Below are 21,104 nucleotides of genomic sequence, written 5' to 3'. Positions count from 1 at the left end.
AGGGGCCAAGTGTGGGTGCATCCTAATCAATCAGGCAGTATTTAAGGACAAAAATCAATATAAGGAAATGATGAGCTCCCCTATACCTCATGACAAAACATATCTGAGTTGTAATCAAATATACATTTGTCAATAAATATTTCAATTTTAGAATAAAAGTTCTGATGTGGCTCAGTGGTTGAGTGTTGACCCCTGCACCAAGAGGTCGTTTCTCTCTCTCATCAATGTTTCTCTCTCCTCTCTCCCTTTCCCTTCCTCTCTCTCTAAAATTCAATTAAAACATTTTTTAAGTTCTTTGCTACCACACTGAGCTTCATTTTCATTCACCAAATGACTCTGACTTCCTTCACCTCAACAGAACTCTGGGGTCACATGGAAGGAAGGGGAGACAGATGGTCGCAGAACTCCACTTGGTGAAATATGAGGGTTACTCCGGCCAGAACAGATGTTTGCATCATCGCTCAGCCATGTATCCCCCGTGAACAGCTGGGAAGTGTTTTGTGGTGCCAAATTTGATAAAAAAGAATTTAAGTTTGGAACAATGATTAGCATGGAGAAGATAGAAAAGCAAGAGAAGTCTTAAAGCTACAGAACAAGCTTAAGTCATCACAGTAACACAGGGATATTTATGCACTAGACGCCGCCAGTTGGGCATTGCTGACCGAGAACAACACTTCTTTAACTTGAATGTGCATTTGAATCACTTGAAGGGCTTGCTAAATGCAGCTCCTGATTGAGTAGGTCTGGGGTTTGGGAGGGGGGTGCGGGGGACGGGAAGGGCTTTGACTGCATTTCTAACAAACTCCCACTGATGTTCACAGGCCTGGTCCATGGACCACAATGAGAGGCTGGAGAAGATTCAGAGACCCTGTTACAGGCTGCCCTCAGGCTGAATGGTAAATGTCTCTCCTGCTCTAACACGGAGAGTACCCACCTTTTAGGTTCAAGTTACAGTTCTACCAAACAATGCACATTAGACAACACAGAACTTATTAAATCCTATCACCTTGCCTACCTCTCCACCTTTGCACTTTCTGGTTTTAAAACATTCCAGGATTTACAGCAAAAATGGGCAGAGCACTGAATCTCTATCTTTGCCACATATCTTCTGCCTGCAAGGGAGACTTCCTTAACAGAGAGCTTGGCCTGATGGTAGTGGAGCAGCTGTGTTTTCAGAAGGTAAGAGAAGTCCATTTACACCTGGACACAGTGTAACCCAAAGAGGAACAGTGGGGCATGAGCAGGGATTCAATGTGGCTGCATTAGAGAATATGCTTAAGATAATGAAGGGAAAGAAAGAAGCTCTCCCAGCTCAAACACAGAGCACTGCATCACAACAGAAAACCATCATGCTGCAAGTCAATACCACATAACATTTGTAGCACTACCACTGTTTCCAACCAGAAATAACTCAGTGGCTCAGTCTACATAACTCAACATTTCCACATCATCTCAATGAATCCACATACTATCCACACAAAGTAGGTTTTATTATTTCTATTTTTATAGGGGTGAATTCCAACTCTCAGAGGAATTAAGAAACAGCCTGGGGTTCACCCAGGTCTCTCTTGTTTTGCAATTAATACTCTTCATTGTCCTGGGTGGTTGCTCCAACAGCACTGAAAACACGTTTATAAATAGATGAGAGGAGGCAGATTACACACTTTAAGCAAAATAATTATTACAGACTGGCAACCCCTTCTCCCATGGAGCTACTATTTACTCACCCACAAGTAGGATGCCTCACCCATCAGTCTGTCTAAGAGTTAATGCAATCTTTAAGAGATCCCTGCTGAAGGTGCTGAGGGAAAACATAAACCATTGTGTTCCTGACTTGATCTTGCTGGTTTTTACAGAATATACAGTAATTATGGGTCAAAATAGACATACAATCTAGTTTACACAATATCTGTCCAGAGCAAAGGCAAGGGTAAGCTATTAACAAGGTCCCTTTTATGAGAATTAGCCAGAGCTGGAAGCCTGGGCCCCATTAGTGATGTGAGATGTTCTCACACCCAACCTACCTGGCTGAAAAGATAAAGCAGGAAGCTGTGGGGAGAAGCCATAGGGGCAGGGCGGTCATGTCACTCATCGTCCTAACTGAGACACCTTTGGGAGTAAAAGGGAATGCTCAGGACAACAGGCGTAAGCACAGACTCCCTGGGCGCCCTGTTCATGAGCCATGATGGGAGATTTGGACTTTTCCATGAAAGGAGAGGGAGCCACCAAGAGTGAGGCATAAGCCAAATTTGCATTTTAGCAAGCCCCTTGCAGCACCTGTGTGGGTAGGACAGTAAGAGGCTATTAAATCTCAGAGACTCATTCCATAAGAGATGTGTGCACATGTGTTCACAGGCACAAGGCACCATCCAAAGAAAATACAGGAACCAGGGCTCATTTTAAACCCACTAATCTTGACCTAACTGAGGCCCATATAAGTTGAATTCTTCCAGCGCCAAAGCTAACCACGCACTCCTCTGCTCCTCCCCTGGCAAGGAATGTTGCATTGTAGAAAGTGGAGCCAACCTTCAGGCCACAGGGCACCATCTGGAAAAGGAACCAGTCATCGGCCTCCATAGGGAAACAGCCACACACAGCAAATGCAACCCGACAAATATCTGTTTGGATTGTTGGAATCATCTGTTTATTCAACAAATATTTGTTGAGCATCTCCTCAATGCCGAGCAGTGCACATGTAAATAAAGACAAACAAGGCACAATTGCTGCCCTCAAGAAACGTGTAGGTAGACAAGGCAGTTATTATAATGCCAGGTAGGAAGCATGGCAGAGGTTGGCCCAGGTGCTAAGAACACAAAGAAGGGGCATTTACAACTCAGGGAGGAGCAGGTGAGTCTTCAAGTCTTGTAGGTGTGTTTCCCAGACTTGGTGACATCCTGCAGCACCTGGGAGCTGCCTGGGAATTCAGAATCTCGGGCCCCACCTCAGACCAACTAAATCAGAATCTGCATTTTAACAAATCCCCCGGTTAAGGAATAAGGATGAGTTAGCCAAATGGAGATAGTGTGAGGGGAGCTCTAAGACACAGGAAAGAGCAAAAGCAAAGAAACTGCTGTGAAAGACGGGGTCCCACATCCCCAGTTGCAGAGACCAACATGCCTGAAACACAGAATACACAACAGGCAAAGCAAGTGCCATGGAGGAGGGGCGAACCAGTCAGAGCCTGGGACTCCAGGACCCAGCCAGGTCTTTCCTAAGAGCCCTGGGAAGCCCTTGAAAGGCCTCCTGCAGGGGGCATTTAAGGTCCTGCCCTGACAGCAGCAGGGAAGGGGCAGGTTTAAGGACCCGGGGGGAGATCATGGCACAGGCACACCAAGGAGGTCAGGTGGCCCGGGACCAGCTGCAGCTGGAGGGAGCCCAGAGTCATGGGCACAGCTGGAGCACCTGAAAGGGGGGGGCAAGGGGGCGGTGTAGCTGGTTCGATGGAACCTAGAAAACTTTTTTCTTAGAGCCACTTGTTTTCCACCAATATATTGCTTCCCACCTAGATTTGTGCCAAAGAAGTGAAAGGAAAGCCCACCCCGTGTGGCTCAGTGGCTGAGTGTCAACTTATGAACCAGGTCTCCGTTCGATTCCTGGTTAGGCACATGCCAGGGTTGCAGGATCAACAATTTTTCTCTCATCATTGATGTTTCTATTGCTCTTGCCCTCTCCCTTCTTCTCTGAAATCAATAAAAATAGTTTTTTAAAGAAGTGAAAGGAAAAGCACTCAAAGGACCTTCCCCACTGGATCTCAGTTCCAGGAATGAAGCTTGAACAGGATTTCCTAATGTCACCTAAAAATGGGGATTACTGGGGCATTTGTTCAAAAATCAGATTCCAAGGCCCAGGTATACCCAGTGGAATCTGAATCCCATGGGAGTGGTCTGGGGAACATAGACTTGGGAGCAGCCAAGGTGGTTCCACACACAAGAAACATGGGGCCTCCGAGGCAGGGAACGGAGAGGGCCTGGCCTCTATCACTGCAGGGTCGGCCCACACCCAGGAGGTCGGGAGGTGCTGACTTCCCCAAGGAGCCATTTAGAGGGCTTGTCCAGGTCACACAATCCTTAGGGGGAGAACATGAAAAGTAGGCTTGCTGGTACTAATTTAGGAAGATATCACAGTTGATGAGCTAACTGTGCCTCTTTAATGGCAAGCTTGTTTTTCTCCCCGTTTGATTCGTTCAATACTCATCACGTATAGACACCTACTTGATAAAGGCAATAAGCTTGATTTTTCTGCCAGATAAAAGCATCAATTAGAGATAATATGGATTGAACTTAGATAAATATAGGTAGGTAGTAGGTAGCTAGGTAGATAGGTAGACCGGTAGATAAATAAATAGATAGGTGCCTGGCTTGGTGCCTTCATGTTTTCCAAAAAGATGAGTCTAGGAAGAAAAATGGGCAATAGGTATTTCACAGAAGAGGAAATTCATAAGGACAGCAAACATGAAAGATGCTCAACTGATCAATAATCAGGGAAATGCTAATTAAAAAGCAAGATACCAATTCATACCCATGAGACTGGCTAACATTTTAAAGTTTAACATTTCCAGGGTCAAGCTTTTCAGGGGTTGGTGGGGTTCTCAGGAGCCGGAAGCTCTCATACTCTGCTAGGAGTGTGAATGAACACAGCCACCTTAGAAAAAGACTTGGCATTACCTAGCAGAGGTGAGCATGGACATCATGAGAGCTTACGTGCACCAGGAGATACATATAAAAAAGCTTATAACTAGCATGCTTTGTAACTAAATAAAACTGGAAATAATTCAAACATCCATCAATAAGAGAATGGGAAAATAAGTTCACACACACAAAAAGCATACACATATTTATACATATACTATACTCTTGTGTTTGTTTGATATCTACACTAATAAAAGAGAAACATGGTAATTAGCGTACGACCGCTACCCTTTTCATTGGCTAATCAGTGAGCATATGCAAATTAACTGACAACCAAGATGGCGGCCTGCAGCCATGCACTGAAGCGAACAGGGAGGCTTGCTTGCTCCAGTGACTGGCGGACTCCAATGTTCCCCGCCTGGCTCTGCCGGCCTCTGACCTGGCAGTTTGAAACATTGTAACAAATATAGAAGCTAAACAAAACCCCAGAAACCAGCTTTCAGTCTCCGGGATCTCAGAGCTGGAGTTATACATTGTTTCGATTATAGAACGCAAACAAACCAGATACCGGCTTTCAGCAGCGGAAGCCTCAGAGCTAGAGCCAGAGCTAAAGCTGGCCCAGAATAAAAAAAAAGAAAAAAAGGAGCGGTTGGGAGCTTCAGTCAATCGCCAGCCTGAAAGCAGCCCTCAGCCCCTCAACCAGACTGGCCAGGCACCCCAGTGGGGACCCCCACCCTGATCCAGGACACCCTTCAGGGCAAACCAGCCAGCCCCCAGGCCTCTATCCTATATAGTAAAAGGGTAATATGCCTCCCAGCACCAGGATCAGTGGAGCCGCGAGGCCTCCTGGCACTGGATCAGCATGACAGGGTGCAGCGCCCAAACCCCCTGATTGTCCTGCGGCTCTGTGTGTGACAGGGTGCAGCATCCCAACCCCCTGATCGGCCCTGCTCTGTGTGTGACAGGGTGCGGCGCCCCAACCCTCCCCTCCCCCCCACAGGCCCTGCTCTGTGTGTGACAGGGCAGAGCCATAACCTCCCCATCGGCCCTGCCCTGAGTGTGACAGTGGTGGCGCCCCAACCCCCTGATCGGCCCTGCTCTGTGGGTGATAGAGGGCAGCGCCCCAACCCCCACCCCCCACGGGCCCTGCTCTGTGTGTGATGGGGTAGAGCCATAACCTCCCCATTGGCCCTGCCCTAAGTGTGACAGTGGTGGCACCCCAACCCCCTGATTGGCCCTGCTCTGTGCGTCACAGGGGGTGGCACCACAACCTCCCCATTGACCCTGCCTTGAGTGTGACAGGGGGCAGTGCCCCAACCCCCCAATCGGCCCTACCTTGAGCGTGACTGAGGGTAGCATCGCAACCTCCCAATCCGCCCTGCTCTGTGCATGACAGGGGGCGGTGCCCCAACTCCCCAATCAGCCCTGCTCTGAGCCCGACCAGGGGCTGCACCTAGGGATTGGGCCTGCCCTCTGCCACCCAGGAGCAGGCCTAAGCCAGCAGGTCGTTATCTCCTGAGGGGTCCCAGACTGTGAGAGGGCACAGCCGGGCTGAGGGACCCCCCCCCCCTTCCCTCCCGAGTGCACAAATTTTTGTGCACCGGGCCTCTAGTCTTTTATAAGTAAAAACATTTAGACCTCAGTTCATTTAGTAATGTATTATTATTTCTACCATTTATTAAGGCAAGTGCTAGGTATTTTTCACATATTTCTAATTCTAATAAAAGCACTATAAGTTATAATCATTACCTTACAGTTGGAGAACATAAAGGAATATATTTCACCTTAAGATCACACCACCGGGAAATGCTACAGCTCAGATTTGTACCCATTAATTCCAAAGTTCAAGTTCTTTCTTACCATATAATAGGGAGCTTTTCCCAGAAAACTCTCAATCACAACTGTGTGTGTTAACCCCACTATCTAGAATACTGATGTAAACACAATAATAAACCAATCCCTTCAATGTTGTCTTGATACGTAGCCCTATTCTTCAATGAAGCTAAAGCCAAAAAAAAAAAAAACTCATGTGACAGCAACTAATAAGAGTATGCTCTCCTTGAGGAGAAAATATGAAAGCTAATTAAAATAATATCCACTTAATCTAGGCTGGATTGATTTGTGGTTCTTGAGAATTAATATGAATGAGCCATAGAAATTTTTCAGATAAAAAGAAAATAAAGCTAATATGTCCCTTCATAGTGATGCATGATTGGCCATCAGCTCCTACCACTGCTTGCTACTCCGTCCACAGAGAGCATCCTGATTCCTGTGACTCTGAAGTCCTCTCTTGAGCCCACGTCATGGCCCCTGCTTTTCAACTCAGCCCCTTCAATTATTTATTCCATCCCCAGCTATCATCTTCTGTACCTCCCTTTCCCTTAGATCCTTCCCCTCAGGTAACAAGCATGCTCCCCAAGTCATCCTCAGAAATGCCCTTTTCTTCCCTTCTGATATGTCCTCACCCACCAAGCTCTCTCACCATTCACCTTCTTGAAAGAGCCCACGCCATTACCTCAGTTCAACTGTCTTGCTAGCCTCTAATGCAAGGGTGGGGAACTGCGGGCCGTAGAAGGCCCTCGAAATCATTTGGTCTGGCCCTGCCAAGACAACCACAGGCGGGATTTGAAATTCAATAAACCTAGGAGCTTTTTTCATAGCAACATAAATTTATATTAGGTGAATTATATTAAGCAACTGTTATTATAAATATCCAAATGGCCCTTGTCAGAAAAAAGGTTCCTCACTCCTGCTCTAACGGCTTGACCCTGTCTCCTTACCTATTACACTGGGGCAATTGGGTCTCTTCCAGGGCCCTCGGGAGGCTTCAGTGAGAACATGTGACTAATCACGCAAACCAAGTGGGAGTTCATTAGTCCTGCACTTCTTGAACCTGTTATCTCTCTTGGATTCCATTTCTAGTTCCCCATTATTCTTCCAGGGCCTGGGTCTTTCCCTCTGATCTCTGTTTGTCTTTGCTCGAAGATCTCACCAGCCTCCTAGATCCCACTGTGGCTTCCATGTGAAGCAAATGACTCTGAAGCTCTATAACCAGACTGGACGTCTCACCTGTAAATCAACAGGTCCCAAGCCAAACTCATCGTCCCTGATCCACTGAACCCTGCTACTCGCCAACCGCTTCTCCTCATCACCATTTGCCAGTTTCTTAGCATTGAAGCTTTGCAATTGCCATGAACTCCTTTGTTTCCCATTGCTAATCACTACTAAATCCTGTCTTATTCTATACAACCCATGATGCTTTTACCCAGCCCTTCCTTATCATAGCCCTACCCTTGGCCTCAACAACTATGACTGAAATAACTTCAAGTGACTCCTGCCTACCAAATTCTCTGCTCCTCTTTATCTTACAAGCTAGTGCAGAGAGAACTTGCGAAAGTATAGCCCTCTTTCTGCCACCGCCCGTCCTCCTGCAGCCCATCATACCTGCCAAATAAAACCCAAGGATCATCTCAACGTGGTGGAAAGTGAGTAATCAGTACTACAAGCCACACTGAGGAACTTTTGTCCATGTATATCTATATATGTATACATAAATATACATGAAATGTGTCTAGGCACAACAGATCACAAAGATCTGACTAATGTTCAGAGTAGAGAAGAGTAATTAGTAATCTGACACACCACAAGTCTCTCTAGGTATCTATTCCTCAAGTTGTTAACATTACACAATTATGATCAAGATTAAAGAAAAATTCATTTTAGTTTCACAAACTTGTTTGACTTTAAAAAGAAACTCTTTCATTTCACATCAAGGAGCCACCAAACATTAGCCTGTTATCTCCTTTAAAGTTTAAGCCAGAGTTAGCACACAGGTGGCCCAACAACCATATCTTTTGATGTCCTAAAAGCCAACATTGAAAAATCAGAACATTTCCCCTAAAACCTGAAAAGCTGGCCTCCTTTGAATACTCTCCTGAGCAGGTAACACCAGCTTAGCATGCTCATGGCAGTGAGCTGGAGTATGTCACATGGCTTCCCCTTGGCTGGGCACCCACTCTGCTCCCATTAGTCCATTCAGATCACCTATCTGACCCCACTAGGAATGTTATGCTTTGATCCCTCATTTCAACAATGAGGTTTTACTGATTTATATAAAATGACATAGGAGCCCTTTGATATACATAATATGTCCTGCAAGTCCACACTGAGTTACACTTCCCGTGGGTGGGATCCACTGGTCCTTGGTGAACCCAGTTAAGAAGCAGCTGTGTTTCAGACCAAGCATTTCTAGCTTGTGCAACTGTATGAGAGCGTGGACGTTTCAGAACAGCACCCGCTGTCGATGTCCTACTTCCCTCCCCCCGGCAAGACTTCCAGCCGTAAATGAAGATGACATTGGTGTGATAGTGTTCTCATTGTGCAAAATGAAACTACCACCACGTGTACTTCCAATGGTTATTATTCCCATGGGAATAATGTATTCTAGGACATTTCCAGGACTATCAGCTAGGATGACTTGTTCTGTCCTCAAATTCATCTTTGTTTCCTTAAAAACTCTATGACAAACAATTGAAGTCTCAAGTTTGAATTTATCTTAATTGGCTTTCAGTGCTTCTCTTCCTCGTTCTGTTCAGATTTTTTTTCTATTCTAACTTTTTACTTTGTATGTTATCATATTAAACAACTTTATTGTTCAGTTGTGTTTCTTTTTCTTTTTTTAACACTGAGATTAAACATTTCACATCTCTGCCCTTTTAGTTCCCAGGAACCTATAACGGTGTCAAAAGTGCCACTTGCCTTGGCCTTCTCTTTTTTCTGCCCCTTTTATTTTAGTTTATTTTTTTATTTTTCAATTATAGTTGACATACAATGTTATTTAATGTCAGGTATATAAGTGATTAGACACTTATATAACTTATGAAGTGGTCGCCCCAATAAGTCTAGTTCCCATCTCACACCATACATAGTTATTACAATATAATTGACTTTATTCCCTATCCTTTACAACACCATGACTGCTTTTATAACTGGCAATTTGTAATCCCCTCCCTTTTTTACTCAGCCCCTAACCCCTCCCATCTGACAACCATCAGTTTGTTCTCTGTATCTTTGAGTTTGTTTCTGTTTTGTTTGTTCGTTTATTTTGTTTCTTAGGTTCCACATGTAAGTGAAATCATATGGTATTTGTCACCACTTTTAATTTCTGCAATCTTGCAGCTCCCTTAGAATTTTGGCTTTCCCAGTTTTGTGTCTGCATTCGGTGTTATTTTTCTGAAATCTCACCCCATGACCTGGGCTGAGTTCTAATTGGAAGTTTCCATTTGCCTTTCAGGAATGAGCTCTTATCAAAATATCACTGCGTGGTAAACAGTGTGCTTGCCAGCTGCTAGCACAGCATCCTGTAAAGAGAGGACACTTAAAATGTGAGGCTCTGCCTTATTCAGAGAAATCCTGGGACTCTTCAGAAGGAACGTGGAGCCACTCCAAGCACAAACAATCCTCACTAGGCACCGGACATCCCATCAATTACCTGAACCCTTCACCCAATCTCCTTCCCCTAACACCCCCCCCAAATCTGGTGGCTGGAGGGGACCCTGCCACACATCTGGCAGGACCAGAATCCAAACACTGCAATTCAAGGGTCTTCCCCTGCTCCCACGCTCTGGATGCCTCGCCTCTTCCCAGGAGGAGGATCTTTTCAGAAGCCCTGCAGCCTCCTCCATAAACTGCGCCTACAGCTCTGGCCTTGCCCGGAGCGGTGTCTCCCTGAACCATTGTGCTCCCAGGCATCCAGGCATCCACTCCCAGGAGAATACCAGAGAGCACTGCCAGATGGCAAGCAGCCAGCATGCTCGCCCCGGTGGCCCCGAGGAATGTGACTGTGCCCTTTGTGTGGCGGCCTCCCCACAGCCTGGCCGGCCCACGCTCCCCATCTGCCCACTCACATTCCAAGGCTTAATGTGTGAATCACAGTTCACCCCACACCACAGAAAATGCCACCGTCGCCTCAGCCCTCGGGTACCCGCAAAGCTGTCCAGCCCAGCAGGTTAAACTTTTGAAACAAAGGTCATAGGTCACTCACCCCAAATCTGCAGAAATATCTGTTTGCCGGTACAATATAAAAGGGATATAAGTTCAAGTACAATATAGAAGCACTTGAATCATTTTATTCTTAAAATGTTTCTTTATGAAAAAGAAAAATCTAGGGACAGTAGCAAAGCCAACTGGAGCCTGCTTCGTGCATTGTATTAACAAAGGACATGGGTGGAAGTGACCTTTAACTGCATCATAAAGCTCTGCATGTTCAGCAATAATGGTAGAAGCAAAACGTTAGGAGAGACAATAAAATAATGGCAAAAAGGATTAGGTCCTCTTCCAAAACCAGGCCTTGTCCCTCTCCTGTCTTTCTTACAAGCAACACTCTTCAAAGGGGATGCATCAACAGTCACCATCTTGCTCAGCGTGGCAAACTCGCCCTTTCCCACCTCCTCTTTCTCGCAGCACTGTTTGAGGGTCCTAGGCTGAAGAGAGGCTAAACGCTTCTTCTGACACTTCTTTCCTCAAGGCTGCAGGCTTAGCAATTTGTTTTAACAAATAACTTCTCCCCAAACTAAATGATGAATGCTACTCCTAGCTAGGTTGTTCTGTGCTTTGAGTACTGGACTCTTGGCCATCTTAGTCTCAAGTGGAGTTCAAGGTTATTTTTAGGATGTTGCACCACGGGTCTCCACGGGTCAGAAAAAAAGAATTTGGCCTGTTGTCCCAGGCCCTGGTATTAAACAGAAAGGGACTGCAGTTCACATCCCGGCCTTGGCCTTTCCTGGCTGTGTCACCTGGGACAAGCCACTTGGCTCTCTGAACCTGAGTTTCCTCAACTGCAAATGTCCATCATTAAAGGAGATGGTTCCCAGTGACCACCTTGCACATGGCATGAGCCCAGTAAACTTCCACTCAGCCATCCCTTCCTGCTGAACCGGCAGCAGACCAGTGGTGTTTCTGGATCATTAAGTCAACAAGCTTTTTAAAGCAAATGATCGCATACCAAAGCAGACACATGTCATGTTATTAACAATTCTCTCCCAATGTCTTAGGCTAAAAGTTTAGGGATTCTTATGGTTCCTAATGTAGAGCAAGGGGGAAAAAAACTGTTGCACCATGAATAATCAATAATGACTTCTCCTTGCACAATAAAACAATAATTAATATGAGCTGCTAATATCGGAACCCCTTATTTAGTGCTCCTTGTTCAGTGCTTCTCCAGTTCTGCAGATGCCCATCACTCCAATGATGACTTTTTAATCTCAGTGTATATGAATTTATAAAATGACCATATTACCACATACACATGTATGTCTGTGTATATACATATGCATGTATGTATATGCGTGTGCATATACACATACATGTACCCACAGACCCAGACACATAAGTGCATATACACACACATACCCACAGGGTGACAGAAAATACTGGAATATGCATACTAGGTAGAAACATGCTTGACATTCAGGTCGTGGTGTGAACATCACACAGAGACTTCCATTTCATTTCCTCTTTGTCCCCATGCAGTGCCCAGGGGCCTTCTGAACTCAAACATCCAGGCCCACTCAGAAAATCCTCTTGTCCAGCTTAGTCTAGAAAAGGGAACTTCTCATGAAATCAAGTGTCCTACGTAAGGGAAAGTTGATGCATCTCAAAACTGGGGTCTAAAGCCACCGCAAACCAGGAAGCCAGTGGGGGGTGTTCAAGGTTTCAGATAAAAAAGCTCCTGCTGAACACAGTCTCACTAGTAAGTCATCCAAGATAAGAAAATTCTTCCCTAATCCTCAAACACCCTCAAGAAGGCTCTTTCAGTCATTCACTCCTTGGTATGATTTAATCAGATAGTTTTAAGGAAAAAAAGTGATCGTTGAAATCTATTAAAAATCGTTTGTAGTTCAGTCACACTGGCGGCCAAATCATAGCTCCTGAAATATAATTAAAAATAAGTAATTGTCACATAAAACAGTGTGCATAGCAGGCATTACAAAGGACTCACAGGATTTTACTGTATTTTTTTAACTAAGAACCGAGTGTGTCTAAATTAATGACACATTTTTTCTTTCCTGAAGTCTTCATTAGTAGGGTCTATTATGTGTGTGGTTGTGTGTCATGTGCCTGTGCATGAATAAGAGATCAGCCCATTAGCAAGGCAAGCCTTGCTTCAGGAGGCAATAAAGAGAAAATCTGAAAGTTGTCCACTCAAAAACAAAAATAGTTGTTGCTTATAATCTTAAAGATATAATAGTCATTTTCTTTATTGAGACCAGTTACTTAACAAGATTCGTTTAAACCTCTATTCTGGAACTAGGCAAAAATACAGTTTTGTTTTTAAATTATGCCCTCCCAAAAATAAGTATGCCATTTAAAGATATACATTTTTACTCTGTGACTGGAGTTTTCCAAGAGAGTTAGACAGGAAAAGAATGTCAATCCAGATGGTTTTCCTAGCAGCCATCATCCCTGAAAATAGTCACAACATTCCACACTGGAAAGAAAGGAGAAAGCAAACCAACAACGCTGAGGCCCTAGAATAACTAACCAGCTAGAGTAGATATCAAACAAGATATCAGAACACTGTTCACATGTTCACCAGAGGCCCCCCTTCTGCAACAGTTCCCTTATGTACTGTCAAGAAAAATTATCTTAAATTTGGAAATAAGTCAAAAATATGACTAGGTATGCTCGCTTCAGCAGCACATATACTAAAATTGGAATGATATAGAGAAGATTAGCATGGCCCCCTGTGCAAGGATGACACGCAAATTCATGAAGTGTTCCACATAGAGAAAAAAAATATGACTAGGTGCCCAATCACGGTCACATAGAGCATTGTCTGGCAAAGCCACAAATGGGCACCTGATGCTTTATGGGATATAAATTGGCAATATTTACTATTCTTTAGGGTCCAGACTATGAAGTCAGATGCTAACTTATAAAAGATTGATAAGCTGCAAATTATCTCTGGCCCATTGTTTTGTCCCATAAGCCAAAGGTAATGGTTTTACCTTTATAACATTATATAACACTAGAGGCCTGTTGCACAAAGAGATTCATGCAATAGGCCTTCCCTTCTCCTGGCTGTGGGCACCGGTTTTCCTCCGGCACCTGGGACCCAGGCCTTCGCTCTGGCTGGAGCCGCCTTCTGTCCTCCGTCTTCACGGCCCCGGCCAGAGCTGCCTTCTGTCCTCCATCTTCACGGCCCGGCCAGAGCTGCCTTCCATCTTCCATCTTCACTGCTCCAGCTCGCCTTCAGTCTTTGCTCCGCTGCTTGGAGTCTACGTATGCAAATTGACCGCCATCTTTGCTGGCAGTTAATTTGCATATCACACTGATTAGCCAATGGGAGGCATAGCAAAGGTACGGTCAATTACCCTGTTTGTCTATTATTAGATAGGATTATATATCTCAACCATGTATTGGCAAACCTTATTCGGGCCATGATTTGTTTCATTGACTATTTATATTCAAGGATCCATATGCTCCTTTGAATCAGCCTTGCCATCCTGCCAGTTCCCTCATTCATGAGCTAAGTAAATTTTGACACATGATCACCATAAGAAGAGCCATCATTTTAACTTACTGAAAATTATAACATTGAGACTTTATTTACCATTTGGTCCACCCACCTTCCTGTCCTGGAAACAAATGCCTGCTCTTTTCTTTCTCACTGATGACTGAGCTCAAAAGTTATTTCCAAAATACCAGGAAGCCTGGGAAGGTTCCATTTGGCTCTCACAACTGTCACTGATCCATCACCACAGCAGTTCCTCCTACAGAGAGCACCAGACAGCTCTGACCCCACCGTCCTCTGACCAGGTTAAGACTCCACATTGAACCAAGGTGCACAGATCTGGTCTTCCATGGAAGCAGAACAAAATCCAAGAAACAGAAAGACAAGACACACTTGCATATTTAAAGTCCAGTGTCCTTTTTCTTTTTTGCTCCAGGCATTTAGTTTGTACCAGACATATTATTTGTTTCAAAATGTGTATATCATTGAAAGTGACAAAGCAAGCTAAATGCATAAAGCAGGGGGTGTCCTCAAAAGCACAAAGGGGAGTACAGAATCAAAGGAAGCCAGGGAAGAGGGGGAACGAGGGCATGTAAGGGCCCAGGTGGGAAACACACTTCATTTTTGCAGAATCAGCCTCCACTCTCTGCCTCACCTCCCACACACTGGCTGTTCTAGTGCTATAAGCAGACTCCCTGGGAGACTGGAAGTGCCAATACGCAGCTAAAAATTTCTGCTACCTTACTATTAAGCATACCAAGAAAAGATCTGACTCAAGGAAACACCTTACTGAGTTTTCCAAAAAATAAAATGTATTTTTCAAAGCAAGCCACAAAGTATGGGGTGGCTAAGCTCAGAGAGTATTGCCCCAAAGAGACAAAACCTATAAATTCCATTTTTTAAATTGCTGAAGTGAGCACTTACCAGCTATTTGGGAAAACTCATGGTTGTTATTTACAGATGAGCTAAATGGGTCTTGAACATGGGGACTCAGGAAGAGCCACAGGTAGTTTCCCTCTGTCTAGTCTACATGTCTCAGGAAGAGTGAGTGTTTTCTCCACGCAAATGTGGACCTACCTGCAATCAGGCATGACCCAGGGCACAGCATCTGAATTAGACCCCTCTCACGACTGACTTTATCAGTGGTTCTCAACCTTCCTAATGCCACGACCCTTTAATACAGTTCCTCATGTTGTGGTAACCCCCAACCATAAAATTATTTTTGTTGCTACTTCATAACTGTAATTTTGCTACTGTTATGAATAGTAATGTAAATATCTGATATGCAGGATGTATTTTCAGGGGTCAAGACACACAGGTAGAGTCTAGATCAGTGGTTCTCAACTTTCTGGCCCTTTAAATATAGTTCCTCATGTTGTGACCCCAACCATAAAATTATTTTCGTTGCTACTTCATAACTGTAATGTTGCTAGTGTTATGAATCATAATGTAAATATCTGATATGCAGGATGGTCTTAGGCGACCCCTGGGAAAGGGTCGTTCAACCGCCAAAAGGGTCGCGACCCACAGGTTGAGAACTGCTGGTCTAGATCCTCTTTTCTCAGGAACCACATGGAGTATTTCTTCCTCATGGAGGGTAAGATGTAGAAGCAGTCTTCCTTGTTCTATATGTCACACAGTTCAGAGGCCATCAGGAGTCGCTCCTGCCTCTGGGCTGTGCCTCAGGTTCGCCACAAGGAATAGCTGTAAAAGGTCCAGAGAAGAAAATTCTTCTGGATGAAGAGAGGAGATGCCTCAAACCCTAATCCTTTGTATGAACTGCACCTTCAGACACATGTGAACTTTTAAAAAGGCATCTGTGATATATGCACCCCGTGTTCACTGCAGCATCATTCACAGTGGCCAAGGTATGAAAACAACCCAAGTGTCTTTCAATAGATGATTGGATAAAGAAAGATAAAATACTGCCGTTTGTAACAACATGGATGAATCTTGAGACTATCATGCTAAGTGAAATAAGTCAGACGCAAAAAGTCAAGTTCTATATGATTTCACTATGTGTGGGATATAAAATTGAACATACAAGAAAAACAAAAACTCATAGGTACAGACAACAATATGGTGGTATCAGAGGGAAGGAGGGGGAGGAGTAAAGGATAAATGGGGTCAAATATATGGTGATTGAAGAAGATTTGACTTTGGGTGATGGGCACACAATGCAATATACAGATGATATATCTTAGAATTGTATACTTGAAATCTATACAATCTTATTTACTAATGTTAACCTAATAAATTTAATTTTTTAAAAAAGGTATCTATGAGTCAAAAAGATAGGTGTTCACCAGACCTACCCATTCTAAGCTGCAGAATCTTGACGCTTGGGAGGCCAAATCCAATCTGGGAGACTATATATAAAATAATTTATTTTTGACTTAAGATTTGAATAATGTGATAAAATATAGTTTAGGCCATGGGAGCCATAAAATATTTAATATCCATAAATGGATAGTGTCAATACAGGCTACAGAGCAGGTTATGATCTTAGTTTCCAATTAGTCTTCCTTATGTACATGGCAACACCATAAACAATGACCAGTGACCAAGGGAGGACCCCTATAATGACTGAATTTAGATCCTCTGTTCTCAGTAATCACTCAGGTCTGGCCTACAATGAGGAGCCTACTTCTGGCTTATTTTTAGGCCAGAGAGAGCCCTCAGTCTTCGTTGGACACAGTCAGTGAATGGTTATAAAACACTGAATCCCCTGTGTCTCTGCAGCGGTTCTCAACATGTGGGTCGTGACCCCTTTGGCGTCGAACGACCCTTCCACAGGGGTCGCCTAAAACCATCCTGCATATCAGATATTTAGATTACGATTCATAACAGTAGCAACATTACAGTTATGAAGTAGCAATGAAAATAATTTTATGGTTGGGTCACACATGAGGAACTGTATTTAAAGGGCCAGAAGGTTGAGAACCACTGCTAAAGGGACTACTCCATCTCCGCCATCTTTCTTGTAGTTAGCTTCTCTCCACAACAGCAGCATATTGCTGAGTGGGTGGCACAGAGCTCCTAAAACCCTTATGATTTCCTAAGTGATATGAGCACTAAGAGCATCTTTTGTTCTAATATTTGATTTGTGACCCTGGTTCCTGACACATAATTCCTAAATCCCTTGAAATTTCCTAGGTGATAGCAGTATCTCCTGTACTAATAAGGTGACTCCTGGATAGCTCCTGGACTGAAGGCTAGTCAACAAAAAGGCCAAGCCATAATTAGAAGCTTGATATTTTCAGCACCAACCCTCATTCTCCAGAGAGGGGAAAGGGGCTAGACGTGGAGTTAATGATTAATCATGCCTATGTGATGAAGTCTCCATAAAATCCAGAAAACATGAGGTTCCAAGAGCTTTTAGGTTGGCAAACACGTCCTGGGAGGGTGACACAGCCCGCCTCCACAGGGACAGATGCTTTTGCACCATGACCCTTACAGACCTAGTTCAATGTATCTCTCTATGTGGCTGTTCATCATATCCTTTATAAAATCCTTGATAAGTATATGTTTCCCTGGGTTCTGTGAGCAAATAATCAAATCCAAAGAGAAGGAGGTCATGGGAACCCCCAACTTGTAGCCAAGTCAGGCAGAAGTTTTGGGTAACCTGGGGATCTACTAGTGATTGGCAGCCTCATGAGACTGAGACCTCTGCTTGTGGGGTCTGATGCTATCTTCAGGAAAATAGTGTCAAATTTGAGTTACATTATAGGAAAACAAGCTGGTGTCTGAGAATTGCTTGTAGTGGGGGGTGGAGGGGGAGCCCACACATTTGGAGTCAGCAGCATTATGAGTATGAGTAGTGTGAGAGTAAAGGAAAAACACAAGAGGAAGACTGAGTTTCTCTCTACACCCTCTTAGCAGGAATTGTCTTCTTGTTTGGTGGGTAGTTAAAAATGGGTCCTCTGGCCCCAGCCAGTTTGGCTCAGTGGATAGAGAGTAGGCCTGCATAACAAAGGGCCCCAGGTTTGACTCCTGTCAATGGCATGCACCTCAGTTGCAGGTTCCTCCCTGGCCTGGGCCCTGGTAAGGTGCATGAACAGGAAGCAACCAATTGATATGCTTCTCTCATACCGATGTTTCTGTCTTTCCTTCCCTCCTTCCCACTCTCTCTAAAAATCAATGGAAAAATATCCTCAGGTGAGGATTTAAAAAAAATTCTTCCTCTGTTATGCAGAAACTTCCTGAACAGCACCGCTGCATACACATTATGAATATTTTATTAGTAGGTAAAGATAGAGTCGCAAAGAGCTATGTGTGCTTTGCTAAGGTGTTTGACATTTATCCTGTAGGCAATGAGAAGCCATCAGAAGTTATCTAGTCAGCAGGTGACAATAAGTTATCAGTAAGTTAACTTAGGTAACATTAGGAGTAGTGTATATAAAGTAAGGAGAAGCTGGGAAGGAGACCAGATAGGAGACACTAATCTACTAACTCAAATTCATTTCATTATAATTCTTTTTTAATTTCTTTATTAAGTTATTACATATGTGTCCTTATCCCCACTTCATTATAATTCTGAGTGTTTTTTCAAGCAGGAAATTTCTTTTCAAGATCTACCTCAAAATCCCAAAATTCACTCACTTCCACCTCAGTGGCACTATTTCCCGGGTAATAGTCATCATGAGAACCAGAAAAGGTGATCTTGGACATCAGTGGGTTGTAGGTTTGTTGGTACAGACTGGCTGCCCAAGAGAACACTCTTATCTCTATCACCAGAAGAGACCAGATCTATACTTCTTTTTAGCCACTGACCACTCTAATTCTACAATCCAGATCATATACAAATAGTCACTTACATATATAAAACACAAATCTCCTTTTGTAAAGACAAATGTAATCAGTGTGTTAGCCTCAGTATAACAGTCACATTGTGATCCTTAGAGTCAAATGACCAAGGATAGTATTTGTCCAGTTTCTGACTGCCCCCAAAGACCCCCACTTCTTTAGTCACCTCAGGGCTCTCCACATCCCTACACACATGATTCAGTAGACCAGCTTCCAGCTGGACACTCTAATGGGGCCATCAGCCTCCCAAGGCAATTTTCCCTAATCATAGGGCCTCTAAAAATCTATCACAGGAGGAGTATTAACTGGCAACATTATTATCCATGGGAAATGTGTAGTTTGGGGGAAAAGTGAAAGTCTAAACTCTCAAAGGCAGTATAACATAGAGGGAAGTATATAAATTTCAGTATCAGACAGACTTGATTTCAGTCCCACCACAGTGTGCCTATGGGCATCTCATCTTACCTCTCTGAGTCTCTTTTCACATCTATAATATGGAAATAGGATCACTGCCTTGCAGCATTGGGGTGAAGATGACAGGTGACATATGTGAGGCACCTAACACAGTCTGGTACCCAGAAGGAATGGTGGTCATCAGGGCGGTTCCCAAGTATTCTGATTCTCCTCTCCTTCCAGGAACATGATAGAATTGCACTTTCTAGCTCCATTTGAAATAAGTCTTGGCCATGTGCTTGTGCTGGCCAAGGAAGCTTTAAGAGCCAATGATATATTCATTCCCTTCCCACTACTATGGTGGTCATGGAAGCATGAAAATGGCACCTCCATCACCCTGGATCACTATGTGAAAATGGTGAACAGAAAGCCCTACAGACCCACAAAGGGCATTAGAGCATGAGCAAGAAAATAAATGTATTAAGCCACTGAGATCTGGGGGTTCTTTTTTTACTATATCATGACCTATCCCATCCGGACTGAGAGAATGAGTAGTCAATGAATTCTAGCTAACGCGACTTTGTTTTTATTATTTCAAAATGTCAGCTTAGAAAGTGGGAATGCCTGACAAGTCAAAGATTCTGATTGAACTCAGTAAAGACTGATCCCGCAGTGGCTGTACCCATTTATATTCCCACCAGCAGTGAATGAGGGCAAACCCTCTTCTGAGTATCTACCCAAACTTTTTGGAAAAAAAATTATTTGTAAAGATACATGTACCCCTATGTTCACTGCAGCATTATTCATAGTGGCCAAGACATGGGAACTATCAAAGTGTCCTTCAATAGATGATTACATAAAGAAGATATGGTATATATACAGGATTGCCCCCAAAAATATAGACACACTTTAACAGCTGATGGCTCAATTGATATTTCTTTCTTTTCAGATTTAACCCATTGAAATGAATAATTATTCAAAGTGTATATACATTTTGGAAACACCCTGTATATACAATGGAATACTACTCAGCCATAAGAAAATATAAAATACTGTCATTTGCGACAACATAGATGGACCTCGAGAATATCATGCTAAGTGAAATAAGTCAGTCAGAAAAACGTAAGAACCATATGTTTCATTCATATGTGGGATATTTGGGATATAAGACTGAAACTCACAAACACAGACAACAGTATGGTGGTTACCAGAGGAAATTGGGATGGAAGGGCCAAATCTATGGTGACAGAAGATTATGACTTTAGGTGGTAGGCACACTATGCAATATACAGATCATGTATCATAGAAATGTACACTTGAAACCTAGATAATCTTATTAACCAATGTCACTACAATACATTTAATAATAATAATAACAAAAAATGATTGCAAGACAGATTACCAGGCAAGGACCCTGATACATTAGTTATTAGAGTTGAAAGGAGCAAAAATAATCCCAGTTCCTGAATCTGAACTATGCTCCCATGAATTAAGGATTTAAAGGTCACATTGAGCAGAGGAGGATAAATACACGAAACAGTGTCTGCAGACTAAAAGCTCTAGAGCACTGGACCCCAGCCAGAGCAATCATAATCCAAGAATTGAGGGCAACAGCCCTGGAAAATAACTCTTAAGTATTTCCAGCCTTTAAAATTCCTCAATGGACCAGAAAACATCTGTTTCCTAATCTGGTGGGGAAAAGCCCCTTTGCTAAATAGTAGTCAGCACCCCTAAAGCATGAAATCCATTGCCATTTTCCTGGG

At 43.6% G+C, this 21,104-nt stretch overlaps 1 protein-coding gene and 1 non-coding gene across 3 annotated transcripts in view; one reads left to right on the top strand and one right to left on the bottom strand.

The window, feature by feature from the left end:
* Nucleotides 1-21,104, bottom strand: part of FRMD3 (FERM domain containing 3) — a 237,131-nt gene that overhangs the window by 131,068 nt on the left and 84,959 nt on the right. The gene's annotated exons all lie outside the window — the stretch shown is intronic.
* LOC139021390 (U6 spliceosomal RNA) lies at nt 13,310-13,417 on the top strand. Its single transcript, XR_011473494.1, has one exon. It is a non-coding gene; the product is annotated as a U6 spliceosomal RNA (small nuclear RNA).

The sequence above is a fragment of the Myotis yumanensis genome, unplaced genomic scaffold, assembly GCF_028538775.1.
Source record: "Myotis yumanensis isolate MYYU_CA2020_CCGP unplaced genomic scaffold, mMyoYum1.0.hap1 SCAF_12, whole genome shotgun sequence".
Classification (NCBI taxonomy): Eukaryota; Metazoa; Chordata; class Mammalia; order Chiroptera; family Vespertilionidae; genus Myotis; species Myotis yumanensis.
Note: the sequence above shows the minus strand (reverse complement) of the source record. Positions and strands in the feature narration are given on the sequence as shown.